Source organism: Phyllostomus hastatus, unplaced genomic scaffold (genome assembly GCF_019186645.2).
Source record: "Phyllostomus hastatus isolate PE091 unplaced genomic scaffold, TTU_PhHast_1.1 phas_contig_209, whole genome shotgun sequence".
Classification (NCBI taxonomy): Eukaryota; Metazoa; Chordata; class Mammalia; order Chiroptera; family Phyllostomidae; genus Phyllostomus; species Phyllostomus hastatus.
In genome coordinates, this window is record NW_025333735.1 from 6419497 (window position 1) to 6435191 (window position 15695).

General features: G+C 39.2%; 1 protein-coding gene across 12 annotated transcripts in view; it reads right to left on the reverse strand.

The window, feature by feature from the left end:
• Positions 1-15695, reverse strand: part of ADGRL2 (adhesion G protein-coupled receptor L2) — a 264537-nt gene that overhangs the window by 171474 nt on the left and 77368 nt on the right. For 8 of the 12 annotated variants that reach the window (XM_045835276.1, XM_045835274.1, XM_045835275.1 and 5 more), the window contains exon 1: positions 10380-11159. The exons of 1 other annotated variant lie outside the window; for it this stretch is intronic. The gene's annotated coding sequence lies outside the window, so the exon portion shown is untranslated. Of the gene's footprint in view, positions 1-9499; positions 9519-10379; positions 11160-11544; positions 11676-11838; positions 11858-15695 lie in introns of those variants that run through there. 3 more of the 12 variants (XM_045835272.1, XM_045835270.1, XM_045835273.1) reach the window with 3 other exon arrangements.

The window sequence follows — 15695 nt, forward strand, 5'->3', positions numbered from 1 at the left end:
ATCACAAGTAAATGTCATTAATCCAAAGTGACCATTTTTATATTTAGAAAAGAACATATGCAACTCATGTACTTTGATCTATTGATTGATCTACTCAGTAGAGGGATATAATTTACTGTTTGTGTCAAGTGATTGTTTTATATTTTACATAATTTGAAAAGCTATCTTTAAAATATGGATTTCTTATAACAATTATTAGATATTTAAAGAAGACCTGGTTCTGCAGCCATCCTCCAAGAGCTGTAGCTCACTGTTTAAAAAAAGGTAGAATCTTAAAATGAATCTGATTCACTATCTTCCTTGTTTTCCACATTATCTTTGCTAATTAAGAAAAAGTAAAAACCACAGTTATTAATCTGTGAATATAGGGAATGATAAATACTTAGTGTTGATATATTGAATTTCACTATAATATATGGCTAACCCCAAAATGCTTTACTTTCCTTAATTTTTCTCAAACAAAAATAAAAGGTATGTTAATTAAACAATTTTCAAATGAGAAATTACCAAATCATACTGTCTTGATTATTTTATGTCATATACAAGCTCCCTCTGCAGGTAATAACAAGGGTTAGCAAAAATATTCAAGCATGTAGGCAGTTCCCTGCATAAAGTCGCAGGTCACTGTCGCACAAAAATACTATCATCTGGCATTGTTCCATCAGTTATCAATTATATGATCAAAACACCTGCTCCTTAGAATTAGTGGGTCAACACCGTTATTCTTGTCATCTTGATTAGGAATGCAGTTTGAGCAGGTAGGACACACAAAGTTTTCAATCACCCAAGGGCTACTCTCACAAGGTGTGTTTCAGGTAAAGGAAATATTACCTTGCTTACACAGCAGCCCCCTCAAATAAGACCCCCCAAAACCTAGCTGCTCAACCTGTATATCTGATGCATCATCTGACTGCAAAGTGACCAATATATAAAGGTGGCATTTCAGGATTAATTTATAGTGAGAGATAAAAGATCAATTTTAAATGAATGCAGTAACAACTGCATTTTGTTAGAATTCTAAAACTTAAAGCTGGAGAGTATTTACTTCTGTACAATAAACCTGTTTTCATTAATTCAATACAAAAAAAAGTTGATTTGGTTTGCAAAATGTTTTTACCCCACCATGATATTTTCTTTTCAGAGCTATTTTAAATTTGTTTACACACTCTCCTCTCCCCTGTTCCCTTCCCCAGCTATACAGATAGATATGTAAGGTGCATCTCTGCCAAGGAAGAAAAAAAATTGTTAAGAATGTTTTCAAGGTCTTGGGGGCAATGTGTAGCAAAAAAAAATTGTTGCTGAACAATCTTTGATGATCCTCCCATTTTAAGATTTCCCAGTTGCAGAAATTTAAGGCAAATCCAGTTTGGCTTACCTATAAATGAACTGAATTGACAGGTTTGTAAAAAGTGATTTTTAAAAAACTAATATCCTTATTAAACAAGTAAAAATTTTAAAAGATATGCTAACTTTCATGCTAAAACATACAGAAATGCCATACAGAGATATCAGTTATATTTTTTCCACTTAAAGAAAATAAAGTTAAGGGAAAAGGCAACTTAATAACAAGCACTGTTCTTAGTGCTTAAGAGAAAGAAATTTTGTTTCAATTATAGTTCTAAATAACCAGGCCCTAGACCTTCTTTAAAACCAATTAGCAGTATGAACAGTGGCTTCTATCAAGGCTACGGGTATCACACCCAGCATTTACAGCAGGAAAAACAAGGCAGAGAGCAATGTCCCTATTATTCATCTATAGGGTTCTCAAGAGGAATCACCTAATAATTCAAATAGTGTCTTTCTCATGACAAACAGACTTTAAAAAGGACAAAAACAGCTAAATATCCTTAGTAAAAAATGAAAATGTCTAGGACATCATAATTTTTGTAAAATTTTTATTTGTTGATGCATGTAAAGCAAACTTAAGTGTTTTAGAATTATGCCAATCTTTTTATAAAATGGAAAACAAGATATATAAAATCCATCAATTCTTCATTTAATACATTATTCTTTCTCAAGTTCTATGAAAGTATGTACAATTACGGAGATACAAATGCATTAAACTTACATCACCAAAATTAATGTTTCCCAAACTGGAATGTTAACTACAGGAAAACCAGAGAAATTAAGAATTTAAACATACCATGAGCATCTGGAGATTAAAAACATAAATGAGTGGATAAAATACTGTATAAAAAATGTATTCTGTAACTTCTAATCAATAACCACAGCAATAAACAGTAAAAAAAGATAGGCTTTTAATGCAGAGAAAGAAAATATCCATGTGAACAATGAACAGTACCAGTGGAATAAAGAACTAATTCCAAATAGAAATACTTTGCTTCAAAGTAGAAATTGAAAATCATTTCGTGATTTTTAATATAAATTGTAATTGAGAACTCATTAAATAAATATAATCAGCATAAAACAAATATATAAACTAAAGACTATCTAAAATCGTGTAATGATTCATCCATTATAGAGAGAACTGATGTCACAGTATTTTAAGAATAGATGATTAAAATTAGAACTTTTTACAAGCAAAAGAGAGAATTACCTTTTGCTGTCTCCAAAGAGAGACATTATTTACTATCCTCTACAAGAGAAAGCATTCTTCAAAAGCAAGGTCGCCTATCCTGCCCCCAGCAGCCAAGAACCGTTTTTGACAGCAATTGGGGTTAGATTATTCTGTCATCTAAATTCAAAGCAACAATCTGTTTGAGCTGTGGACCGATGTAAAATACCTACAAAATGATGCAGTCTGGATAAAACAAGCATTTCATGGTCCAAAGGCAGGAAATACTTTTGAGAACAAAATAGAGACCAAATAAATCATATCATTCGCAAAATCAGTCTAAAAACAGACATGTTAATCACACGTAGTTCACATTTTAAACTTAAATTTGCACTAATTTTTAGCCAATAACTGTCAATAAATATTAGTATAAACAAAAGACAAGAATATAAATTGCACACTTGTGTATGTACATTATATGTACATTATGTGTATACACATAATGTGACCAAGAGAAGTTAAACAGTATTACCTAATAAAAGAGTAAAACTAAACCTTGTATTTTTGTTAAATTAGGAGCCTCATGATGCATTCTTCTTTGCTACTACAATGGCTAAAGCTTTTATTTTTTCTTCCAGAAAAAAAGACACAGGGTTTTGTTCTAACAAAATGTTTGCCTTGATCTGTGTCTAAGGTTAACCACCTTCTCAACTTCTCCCACCTCAAGGCTAAGAACTAACAGTTCATCATCTGTTTCTTTTTTCCACTATTAGATTAAAAAACACATTATTTAAGTTACTTAATGCATCTTAAAACAGAATTAAGATTTGGTAAGCATTTCAGGAAGTTAACTTCTGCTTAACCTACCTTCCTTTTTAATATTAGAAAATAATTTTATTTTTATTAAGGTACGAAGCCTATCCTTCAAAAAACAAAAACAAAGTCTCCCTAAGGTTTTCTAGCTTTAAGTAGGCGTCTTTTAAGGCAACTAATTCCAATACCGAAATTCAGATATTAAGGTGTAATCTTTGTGTGTGAATTTTAAGGTTTTTAATGTGCTCCTCACAGATTGCAAAAATCAATGACAAAACCGACCAGGACCCGTTTTGCTCAGCATATGATTTCTTGTCAGGTAGTGATTAATGCTGTGCTCTGTAGAGGGAGACATTACATCCGGGCTAAAACAGACCTAAATTTCACCCTCGGGCAGAAATCTGATTTAAACATCTCTATTTAAAGTGACATTTGTCCTCCCTTTTCAACTGTTTTCCCCCAGAAATTCCAGGAAGTTGACTTCATGACCTAAAATCAGCCGAGTGGCTGTTCAGTAGTTGTGCCTTTTCTGCACTTCAGGAAATCTGGGTGCCAGAATGAATCAGGGTGTAGGTAATGAAACAGGTGCCACGCTATCTACCTGCTATGATCAACCCCACACCACATTACTGGCACAAGAGTTTAAGATTCAGAGTTCTGTATATTTTGAGTCAATAGTAAAAAAAAACTGCTATGTGTTTCTGTTGCTAATAACCTAGCTATCCCTATTGATGGACTGGGTCTCTTTTGATTCAGAAAATCATGTCTGATACCTCACTGCACTGATCTGAAGTATCAACTGACCTCAATTCTAGAAATCCAGAAAACTAAAAAACAAACCTCTAAAGCAAACGAGAATGTTAGTGGAAATAGTTTCTTGAATGTCATGTAATAATGTAAGAGCTTCCATAAAAACAAAAATAGAAAGCAAAAAGAAAAAAAATGTTCAAGTAACTAAACTCACCGAGTAAACAAGATGCATGCATATTAAAACAGGCGCCAATATCCTTATACTGCGGAACATGGTAACTTTTGATATTATTAAGCTATTTAGACACAGCTAACAAGTTCTTCCTAACCAAGGTAATGTAATTTTTGTTGAATTTCAATTTAAATTGCTTTTTTTTTCCTTTTAGCCTTTCTGGTAACTGAACAAATTTATACAAGTGTGATGGGATTTTACTTACCACCACACAATGCATCAAATCCTCTATGAAAACAAACTATATTACTTCATAAAACTGCTTTTTTGTTGTGATTAAACAAATTGTATTTAAACTTGCTCTGTGCTTCCAAAGCAATCAATAGTATTTTACTATAAACTGCACTTTGCTTGCAGGTGTTAAGTGCTTGGTTCCTTCATTCGATCTTTTTTTAAACATAATTTTTACTTGCAAAATATGGAATTTTTTCTAAGAAATGCTTTTTAAAAATCATTGGATAAGAATAGATTGGAAAGTATGTAAGTGACCTAAACAGATTTTGTAAGTAGTTTTGGATGATTAAGACCTTTTTTTCATGACACAATGATACACTTAAAAATACCTACTTACATCAAGATAGCATTGAGATTTTCATAGTTTATAGTATCTACTTATAAGACTGAACTCACAATACTACATGATGCCCTGAATAAAATGTAAGGATTACACACCCCCGTTACAGTCAGTCCTTTAAAAATTATCACAGTAGATCACGAAAAATGGCATTATTCTACGATTCTGTTTCCCTAATTCCAATCATTAACCATCTCTAGGCTAAATAACGCATTTCCTTAACCTTTTCTTAAAGCATTAAAAAAACAGTAATAATCACTACTTGACCAATCCTAAGTAGTAAAAGAATTTCAGAAAACCATCTCAATTTTTCTGATATCAAGTCTAATTACAGTAATCTAGGTGATTAAACACTTTTCAACCTTTCAACCTTTAATCAAGAATTATTTGAAGAGATGAATATTTGGGTGGGGCTATACACTAATTAGTGTTATGTAAGAGAAGTTAAGCTATGGGTTTAATCTGTCTGTAAAATAGAAATGTTTTAATCTTTCTTGAAAATAGTTACAAAACAGTTATCTATTTAGGTAATGTGAACTAATATTTAAATAATTTATCTTAGGAACTGATATGACCAAAACATAAAATAGAATTTCAAGTTCTTTACAGGGCTAGCCACTAACATTGCTATTTTTAATCCTCTTCAAAATTATCAATTTGTGCAGTTTTTAAGTAGGCATTTTTGCAAACAACTAAATGAACGTTTTTTTGTAATTATGTAAATTTACTAGCTTGGAAGTAATTCCATTTTTATTCTACTTGAAACTTTTCTGCAGATATTAAATGTATACCTTTCCTTCAAGACACACAATCCGATACAGTGAACATCAAGAGGCAAAGTGCACAGTCTCTGAAGAAACTTTTAATAAAAATAGCAATACTATATGACAGTAAATTCTTCAACTTTCCAAAACTGTATTTCATGCCTAATCTAGGAATAACTGATCTACACTCTTATTAAACATCAGCAATTTGGCAAGTGCTATGGATTTTTATTAAAATGAAAGATTTCTGTCAGGTAGGTACAAGTATGGTTAGCCCATACCTTAAAATAAACTCCAATGCTCTCCTCATTTCATATTAGAACTGTCAATAAACTGTGTCATTTGAACACTTATTTACTAATGTCAAGTCAAATATTTTGATAGAAAATGGAGCAGTAACATTTTATTTCTATGGTGTACAGATTTTAATTACTTCCTGACCTTCCCAAAATCCCAATCTTAGTTCACATATTCCTATATTACTTAAGACATTAAAATATTTTAAAATTTTTAATAAAACACAGAAAGCTTCAATCGTGATTCAAATGGAGATCTAAACCTAAGTAAACTTTGGTTTTAAAGCTTTCCTCTTGCTAATTTTAAGAAAGGAAACACCCAGAAGCTTGGTGTTAATGTTTCTGCTGATTGTGAAAATTAGAGCAATAAAAACTCCAACTGCTTGTCTTAAATTAAGACTTGTAGTACTCCATGTGAGAGCTGTATGTTTATATTAGTTTTTATAACATTTGGAAGTTTTGTTGTCTGCTTTGATGTTAGTCCATTAATAAAGCAGGGAGTCAGAGCCTGGAAAAAAATTCATTTATTAGAAATTCTCAAGTCAAAACCTGAAGTAATTAGTCTGTTCTACCCCACGATTCAATATTCTGATTTCTCCAACTACCTGCTCCCAAAGCTATCTGCATTTCTAAATTTGTGTTCTGTTGCCAACACATAGTAACCCACAGTGATTGAAAATGGCAGCTGGAGTGCTTCTACAACACATTAATTTTTCTCTAAGTAGTCCAATTTTTGTCATCTAAATGTTGAAACATCTTCTTTTCTTTCACTGCATTTTACACCTTTAGAGTTTTGATGAATTCAGGATCACCATGATGTAAAATGAAGAGCCATGTTTTCAAGACAATTTTTAGATTATCACAAATAGCTCTGAAAGATAATGTTTTCTTTATAGCACTCTACATTCAAAGCAAACTAGTTAAACAGAAACTTAAGTGCAATAATAGCAATTACATCAATGTAACACTTTTCTACCTCGAAAGTACTTTTTAGACAACTGAAGAAATCAGATAAACAAACTACCATAAAATGATTTCAGAGTAATGATGTACAATTTGAATACCACTTTAAAAAAATCTTAATATGAAAAAAATTCTCATTCTATTAAGCTGAAGCCCAAAAATGTTATGCAATTAATATTTTTACTTCCAAATGTTTATTAGAGTAAATTTTCATTATTGAAATAAGAACAAGGAGATCTGAACATTAATTTTTTAAAAATATCTCCTCCAATTAAGGGATATCAATTCACATTCAAAATCAACCAACCATCAAAGGTAAAACTGCAAAAAAAATGAACTTACAAATTTTCAATACCTTCCTTCAGATTCATTTTCATCTTTAACCAGGCTTTAGAAAATTAAAGCTAAATAAATGAAATCAGTCCTTCCCCCAAAATGGAAGAAGAATGTCCTCTCTTCACCCATATGCTCATCACAAAATGACCCAAATGACCCAAGGACTTGTTCCTGTTTCTTCCCTCATGGATACTGAGTTGTGAGAAGAAATCCAAAGAATGAATACTTCCGCAAATATAAAAAAGCATTAGCAAATACACTATGAGTAGTAAGAAAAATAAACCAACTGTAAGCTAAACTCTAGCATTTACTGTTTGATAAAATGCAAAATTTGAGACAAATGACAGCCAAACAAAATTCTCTAAATACAATTCACAAAAAATTGCATATCACTTAGAATCCTTTTTCAAACTTACACTTGCAACAGAAATTGTGTAACAAAGTTCCTCTTGAGTTTTAATATTCAAAACCCTCCAGTGATTTTTTCTATTTAGCAAGTGTATTAAAAACAAAGTTTTCTAGGTGAAAAATGAGTGTTCTTTTACCACAAGATTTCTATTATTTTATGGATTGATGAAAAGCTTTTCTTTTCCCAGTTTATTAATATAACAAAAGTATAGGCCCTAGAAAAAGTATTAAGTTAAAAGGAAAAGCTTTCTCTTCCACTGAAGGGACCCCAAAAGACAGGCAACAGTGACTATCATAAAATAAAAGGTCACCCTTTTTCTAGGAACAAACCATTTATCAATAGAAAATAATTGTCTTGCCATTTGCAAGGGCTCCACAGCAATAGACAATGTTTTTCGCTCACATAATTACAAAACAGTAAAAGTTCAGAAACACAGTCTGAATCCACCTCCCTATTTTCACCCTTTACAATTCTCATTGCCCTTTGGGCCCCGCTTGGAAGCAAATGGAAGACAGGCTGAAGTTTTCTCAATTGAGCTGAAGCTAAGAAACCTTTGATATGCTAATAGTCCCCTTCAAACGGTAAGAATTCACACTTGCATTAATTCAAACAATTTGTGCAGAATGATGTGAAATGGCACCTCTTTTAGAGGCAAGCAACAAAAGGAGAGAATCGGAATGTCTGAAGAAACTAAACAACAGAACAGTTGTTCTGCAGTATTCTCTCTATCATGCATAAATTTCTGGGAGGGTGCAGGAAGGGAGAGCAAAAAGTTCCATAACACACCTGAACAGAAGTAGATTTTCTTTATAAAGGGTGTCTCAAGTATTAGGAAAATACTAAATTTTTAAAGTTACAAAGTTACCTTTTACCTAGGTCAAGAGTCCCATCACAACTTGGAATGTTGCCAAAGACACCATTCAAACCAATCTATTTTCTGCTATGAATGCATATTGCCTCCTTCGTGCCCATCTTTGAAGGTTCGCCCAAGATCAAACCTGATTTAGTAAGAGACATCCCAACAGGCAATTATTTACCAAACGGATGTGACTTTTCTTCATTGTGCAACTCGAGTTGAGCAAAGAGCACACTCGGTGGGGCCGTTCCAGACACAAACACTGTCAGGGAAATGAATGGACCAACCACGTCCCTTAAAGCTACGCCTCTGGAGAGGAGAAGAGAAGAGTGCACAAAGTGTAAAGACTGCAGAAGAAAATTTGGGAATTTGGGATGGGGGCGAGGAGAGCACGTCAGAACCTGGCCTTTGTAACGGAAACCATATGGTAGGTGGCTGCGGCTCAGACGCTCCCAGGCTGCTTGGAGAAGCTGCTAAGCAGCCTGACACCTTTCAAGAAACAGGAGGAAAACATTTCCTCGGTCTGAATTCGAGACAACAATAAGGGGGCCAGGACGGGGGGAAAGGATGAGGGGGGTGGAGTCCAAAGAAGATGGGAAAAGATGGGACAACACCGCGGGAGTTGTCCCTACAATTGCGCTTTTAGAGCACAGTGTGAACAGAGAATTAAAAAAACATACGAAAGACATACGTCCCTTGGTCTCTGTTCGGCGACTCTTTGGCACAAAGTAAAGCTTCCAGAGATTTTCCCTATCCCAAGCCCCGCAGTTCGGTGAAAAGAACAAAGTTTGGTGACCCCAAACGAAGGAGTCTTGCAAGAGTGCCTTCCGCGGTGCTGGGACGCTTTTGTCGCTTAGCTCGCCCTTGCCTTTCCAACAGAGGGTCCGGTCGCCCCAGCCCACGCTCGGTTAGCCCCAGGGGTCTCCCGTTTCCTCTCGCTCCAGCCACACTTTTTTCTCCCAGCCACTCCCCACCTGGTACCCTCTCTTACCAACCAGGCTTTCCGAGGCACTCTGTCGCAGATCCACCCCAGGAGCCAACAGCCCGTAACTTCTCCCGCAGGCCCAGCGCGGCGCGCTGCTGCCCTCTCACTGCGGGTCCGAGAGGCTCTCTACCCACCCCAGGGCCCACGGGTGCCCGGCCCCGCCACACTCCCGCCCCGCCGGGCCGTTCCTAATCGTTGCCAGCCCCAGCGCCAGCCCGGCCACATCTGGCTGCGCTTTGCTGTCATCCTTGCCTCTCCACACCACCTAACCGCCGACAAGAAGAAACAGCAATCCAAGACAACTCAGGCCAGCCCTCCCCCATCGTCCACTTCCCCTGAACTTGCTCCCAGAGCCTGGCCTCCCCGTTCCACTTCCAGACCCGGACGGGTCTGAAGCCGGCGGGGAGGTGGAAGGGGGGCGGGGGGCAGGGCCTCGCACCCGGAGCTGAGCAGCCCTGCCGAGGGCGGCCTGGTATCCCCCTTCCCCAGACGCACTGTGAAAAAAAGGTGAACGGGAACGTTTCGAGGCAGACTTCCCCCAAATCAAAATATGCACAACGCAATCCTACTCTGCTCTCCCTCGGTGCCCCCTGCAACTAGACGTTCGAGAACGTTACTGCAGCTCCCCCAGAAAAAGAAGCAGGCTAGACCGACTGGGAGTTCTGCGTATCGATTTTAGAGGACAGGAGGTGGGGAGAAGGGGGAGGGGAGCAACCCGAACGAGCGCGGGTCACCCCCTTGGCCCGGCAAAACATAAACAAACAGTGGAGCCCCAACTCACCCGCGACTCCCCTACCTTCCGCATCCACCCCCGGGAAGCAGGCGAAAGCAAACAGGTTTCCGAAGCCCCGCACAGAGGCACATTGTTCGCTCCTGCAGCTCTTACCTCTGTCTGCGAGCGCGCTCCGGGGGCGGACCGTCTGGTGCAGGGGCCGCGCCGGGAGAGGCGCAAAGCGCAGCGGCGACCTGGTCGGCCGGACAGCGGCCGGCCGCGGGCCGGTCGCCAGCCACGGGGTCCGCGCCGAGGCAGCGCCGCGGCTCGGAGAGTCCTCCTGCTCGGCCGCCGCTGCCGCCTCCTCCAACCAAGCAGCCAGCGCCGGGCGGCTCCAGGGGTTAGGTTAACATTTTCCCGCAGTTTAGCACACGCTGCTCCGCGAGAGGGATCTTTGGCACACACGCACACCACCACCCTCCCCTCGATCGCACGCTCCCTTAAAAAAAAATTAAAAATTCGGGAATCGCAGCGAAAGGGGTGGCGCAGGCAAAAGCCCGACAGAGGTGCGCAGACTTGGGAGTCCCCTAGGAGCAGCAGCCGCGGGAGGGGCGGGCAGACGCCGGCGGCGCACCGCCAACTCAGTTTGTCCCGCGAAGCCCCTCACCGTCCGCCGTCCGTACTGGCCCTACTGACATCCCCGGCGCAGACCCTGCGGCCTGGGACGAGAGGCGGCAGCCCTTCCTCACAGTTCGAGTCTGCGGGCCAAGGCTGAGCAGTGGCCGCTGCCCCACGAAAGGCTGAAGGCGAGAACTCGGGCTCAGGGAAACAGGGAGGTGCAGGGAAGAGCCACGTCACGCACACCAACTGAGGGGAGATGCCCCTCAACAATCCCAAGGAATTCTCCGGTAAGCTCCCGATTTCGCTTCTGCACCTCTGCGTGTGTGTGAGAGCGGAGAGTGAGAGGGAAAGAGGGAGAGAGAGGGAGAGAGACGGGGTAGTGCGAAGTCCTGACACAGACTCACGGCGAGGTCTGAACTGGAGTCACCTCCAGCCGCCTCCTCCACCCCGAGCCCCCACCTACACCGCCCGCCCCCCAGTTCGGCTAATCATATAAACATACTAGCAGGTACGGCGGCAAAGGACAAATCTCTCCCTCCTATTTTTTTCCAGCAAGGGGCTCCGGCAAACTCAAAAGAAGATTACAGGCAGCTAAGTACAAAACGTGGAGCAGATAGTCTCTAACTCATTGCCGCCCAATGGCCATTTTCCACTCCATTTGAGCAGCTGCGACGGCGGTGCGCCCGAGCAGGGGGAGGGGAGCAAAGGGGCCACTTACGAGCTCGAGCTGTTCGGATGGAAGTGGCCAAGCAGCAGCCCGAGGACAGGCTGGCCCAGGGTGGCCCCAGCTCCGCCAGCGGCGGGGCAGCCGCAGGGCTGTCCGGGCGGCGGCGGCGGCGGCGAGGGACGCGCGCACACGGCCGCGGAACGCGCCCCGGAGGCGGCCTGCGGTGGCTAGCGCCCCTCCCCTTCGGTTCGGCACACCCCCAGTCCCCCACCTCAGTCCGGCGGCTCCGCATTCAGCTTCCACCACCCCATCAACACACCAATTCAACCCCTACCCCCACCCTACCTCCAAACTCCACTCACTGCGCGCTTGGTCCTCCGCGCGCTGTGCCGGCGCGCGCTCTCCATCCTGTCCACACACACGCACTTGAAATTTAAACATTTATTTTATTTCTGGAATGGGGCGAAGGGTATTTGGGAGAGCGCGGCAGAACCAGGCGCTCCGGCCGTGGAGGCGGGACGAAGGGGGCTGGCCTGTGGCTCACCGCCCCCTCCCCTCTCCCCTCCAGGCCCTGGAGCTTTCTCCTTGCTTGCACTTGGAAGAGGCGCCCAAGAGGTGTCTTTTACCCACCCCGTCTCCAGGTTTTCTCTTTTCTCCACTCGGCGAGCCGGAGGCCCCGAAACTTTTAGTTTCCGCAGCCCTCCTTTTGTGTGACTGCTCCGAAGAGAAAGAACGTCTGTTTGCCGCGGCTGCCTCCGTCCGGCAGCGGCGCGCGGGGGACGCTCCAGGGTTAATGTCTTTGATACCTGAGATTTCCGGCACGCTCGTTAAAGCAAGTTACGTTTTCTAAAATTGCGGTGACTTTTTCTTTGGAGTTACAGAGAGCTAACCAAACTTTGACTTTATTGACTATATTTCACCAGAGCGTTTTGTTTGTTTTCGATTAAACTCACTAGGATAAGCAAAGAAAGGAAAGGAGACTGACTACAAGGCTCTGTACTCGCAAGTGCATTCAACGTGTTCTTAGGTCTGTTTCCCTCATTTCTTAACATTGAAACTGCTTTTGCTCTTGTCCTTTGACCACACTTCCTTGCACATTCTGTTGGAAGTGTCAGCAAGCAGCCAGGCAGCGCCAACGATGCATCCAAGGTGAAAAGAACAGACCACGACGGGGAAATCATGCTTGAAAAATGTTTAAAAGCCAGTTAAGTGTCCTCTGCATCCGAGGAAAATCAAACCTGGACTTTTTTTTTAATTACAAAATGAGCTGAAAATGACTTAATTTTCAGATATATTTCTAAGTCACTGATTATACTAATACAAAAAGTAAGTTTGCATTGGTTTTCAAGAAAGACTGATTCTCCAAGATTCAAATCCCTGGTAAATAAGACGAAACTTGAGCTTCTTTGCTTTCAGAAACAATATGTACTTTTTGTTGCTGTGGGTATGTTGCAGTCATCATACTTCAGAAATCATTTCAAACAACAATGTTATTAAAATGTCAACAGCAGATTGTTCAAAAAACATGAAGACTCTAAATACCTATCAGTATTTTGTCACAAAGCCAGATACTTCCAGTACTAAAGTAAATCCAGCTATTTGCCCAAGTTTGTTCTTGTAAAAAAAAATGCAAGTTAAAAGTACCTAAGTGCAAATAACTGAAACATGCTCTTTTGGTTGATTCATTATAATTCTCAATTTAAAATGAGAATCCTTGATGATCAAATTTCTTTCTACTTAATGTATTAATGTTTTAACATTCACACCATTCCAAAAGGTAAGAGGAAAAACTTGTTGCATTTCTGCTATAAACTACACAAACACTTCCATTTGGAATTTTTTAGATACTGTAATTGAAGTATTATCATTTATATCCTTATAAACTCTTTGAGGAAACACTTTTGCAGAGCTGGTATGAAACCTTACTATGTACCTTAAGTTTTTACATCTGTCAAAATGTCTACATACAACAGATATACCTAGGCAAATTAAATCAGGCTACTTTAGTTGAACAAAAGGCAGAAATTGAGAATTCTCAAACCTCAGAGGTCATTTATATCATGGTATCCTTTGGAGTTTAAAATTACTCAAGATTGTAAACCAAAATATGTCAAACTACTAATAATTTGCATTTACCGAAAGATTTTAGCTCCTTCTTTTGTTTATCTTTGAAGGTTTTTCATTCATCTGGGTATGATTCACAAGAAGCCCCAATGAGTGCATAGATCAGTCTAATCCTATTTTCTTTGGGGAGGCAAAACTTGGTCTGAAGTTTTTATTTAGTGAGCTTAGTAAGTAATCAATAGTAATTTTTGCCTGAATTAAGCTGGCCATATGTTGGCTTATTGACTTATTTACTTATTTATTTAACTCTCTCAGAAAGAATCTCTGGAAGAACCCACTGTCTACATTTTACAGGTCTGATATTTTTGATGCTCTGGACACGTAGTGGATGAGTGAGTCACTCTCCATTGTGTTTCTAAAGAGACTACATCACAAAAAAAGAAGGATGCATGGGAGGGGGAAGTTGTCAGAAGTGTCTGGGAGTGGAAAACTATGGGGAGTGGAGAAGTGCCTCATACGAGTTTTAATTTCAATTCAATAGGATATGTATTTTATAGAGTTCAAAGGGTTCAACACCTTTCTCTAAGAATATAATAAGCTTCTGTGTTTTTACAATTACATTGAAGTATATTCCTTCTCTAGAATAATGTTTTAAATATTAAAGAATTTTTAATTCTTTCCTTGTACTTTACATATAATAATAGTTCAACCTTCTTTGTACTCACAAGGAAGAATTGAAACAGCTTTTAATTACATTGATATATTCAAGATTAAGCTGTTAGCCACAAAGCTACCATTACAAAGGATCACTTAAATGACACATACACATCCTAAAAATATAATTTACCTGATATTTTATGGCAATTCAAAATATAATTTATAACAATACAGGTGTTACGGTAGAAAAATGAAACGAGAAGCTTAATAATGTCTGCAGATGTTATCAAGTTAAGGGCAGTTGGAGTATGTTATGCATTCCCTACAATGCAATCAGTTTAACTACTCAAACTGTATTATTATTTAAGTAATGGCGAGATCATTTACGTATTCATAATACTTGCTAATTGTTTTTAAAAATAAATTCTACAAAGGACAAAGGAAACACCCATTTCCATTTGTTTTATGTTAAATCAACATCCAACCACTCATGGTGATTTCATTCAAAGAAAACAGAAGGAACTCATTAGCTTATGTGGTTAGGGAGATTGATGGCCTTCAAACATTCTAACCATACATGTTTTTTCCAACTGTAGTAACTCGTGTTTTTAATTTAAGCAACTTAAAGGAACTGAAGATGATTTCATTCATTGGGTTCACATATTTCTGATACATAAATTATGCTAATTTTTAAAGTTATATACCATCCAGGCATTTTTATTTTAGAGGGAAGTGATAAAAGACTTGTCAAATACATGTATGAATAAGAATCGTTTGAGTACAAAATTAAACAGTCTGAGGAAGTATAAAAGTGGGCTTGGTTACAAAATATTGTGATTATTATTTCCATAGAACAGTGAGTACCAGTAACTTCTTCACTGAACCACTCTGGCATGGAGGAAGGGTGGAGTGGGGTGGGATGAGCAGAAGATCCCAGACTTGATAGTGGCCCAAAAATTGTGTGAAGTTTGAGCTACACAGCTGGAACTATCAGTGAGGTTGGTTGTATTCATTATAGGGAACATGTTCTTGCCCATGATGAGAGCTCTGTGAGGGCTCTAAACTAAAACAAACACACAAAAAACATGTGAAACTGTTCCAGCTTCTGACACAGAAATAGACATAAACTTAGCTAGATTTCATCCTAAACTTAACGTTTCCTCTTCTTCATTGTTACTGTTCAATGATGCTGAGTGCTGAAACTAGTTTTGCCTACTCTAGAAAATATTTGAAAGCTCTAGAGAAGATCAAAGCAATATGTGAATACCAAACTTAACTAGAACTGGTTGAAAGTTGCTAGCTTTGTTTTTCATTTAGCTTTTCCATACATGTAGGCTGAAAAAATATCAAAACTCATTTTCCATGAGAGCAGAAACATATGAAAGCATTTGGCAAAGTCAATAAGTTTTTAACTACTCTCCCGGCTCTCTTCAGGCTAAATCTTTGTCCAAGAAGGCCAAATCTATCTAAAATGCAGAGGT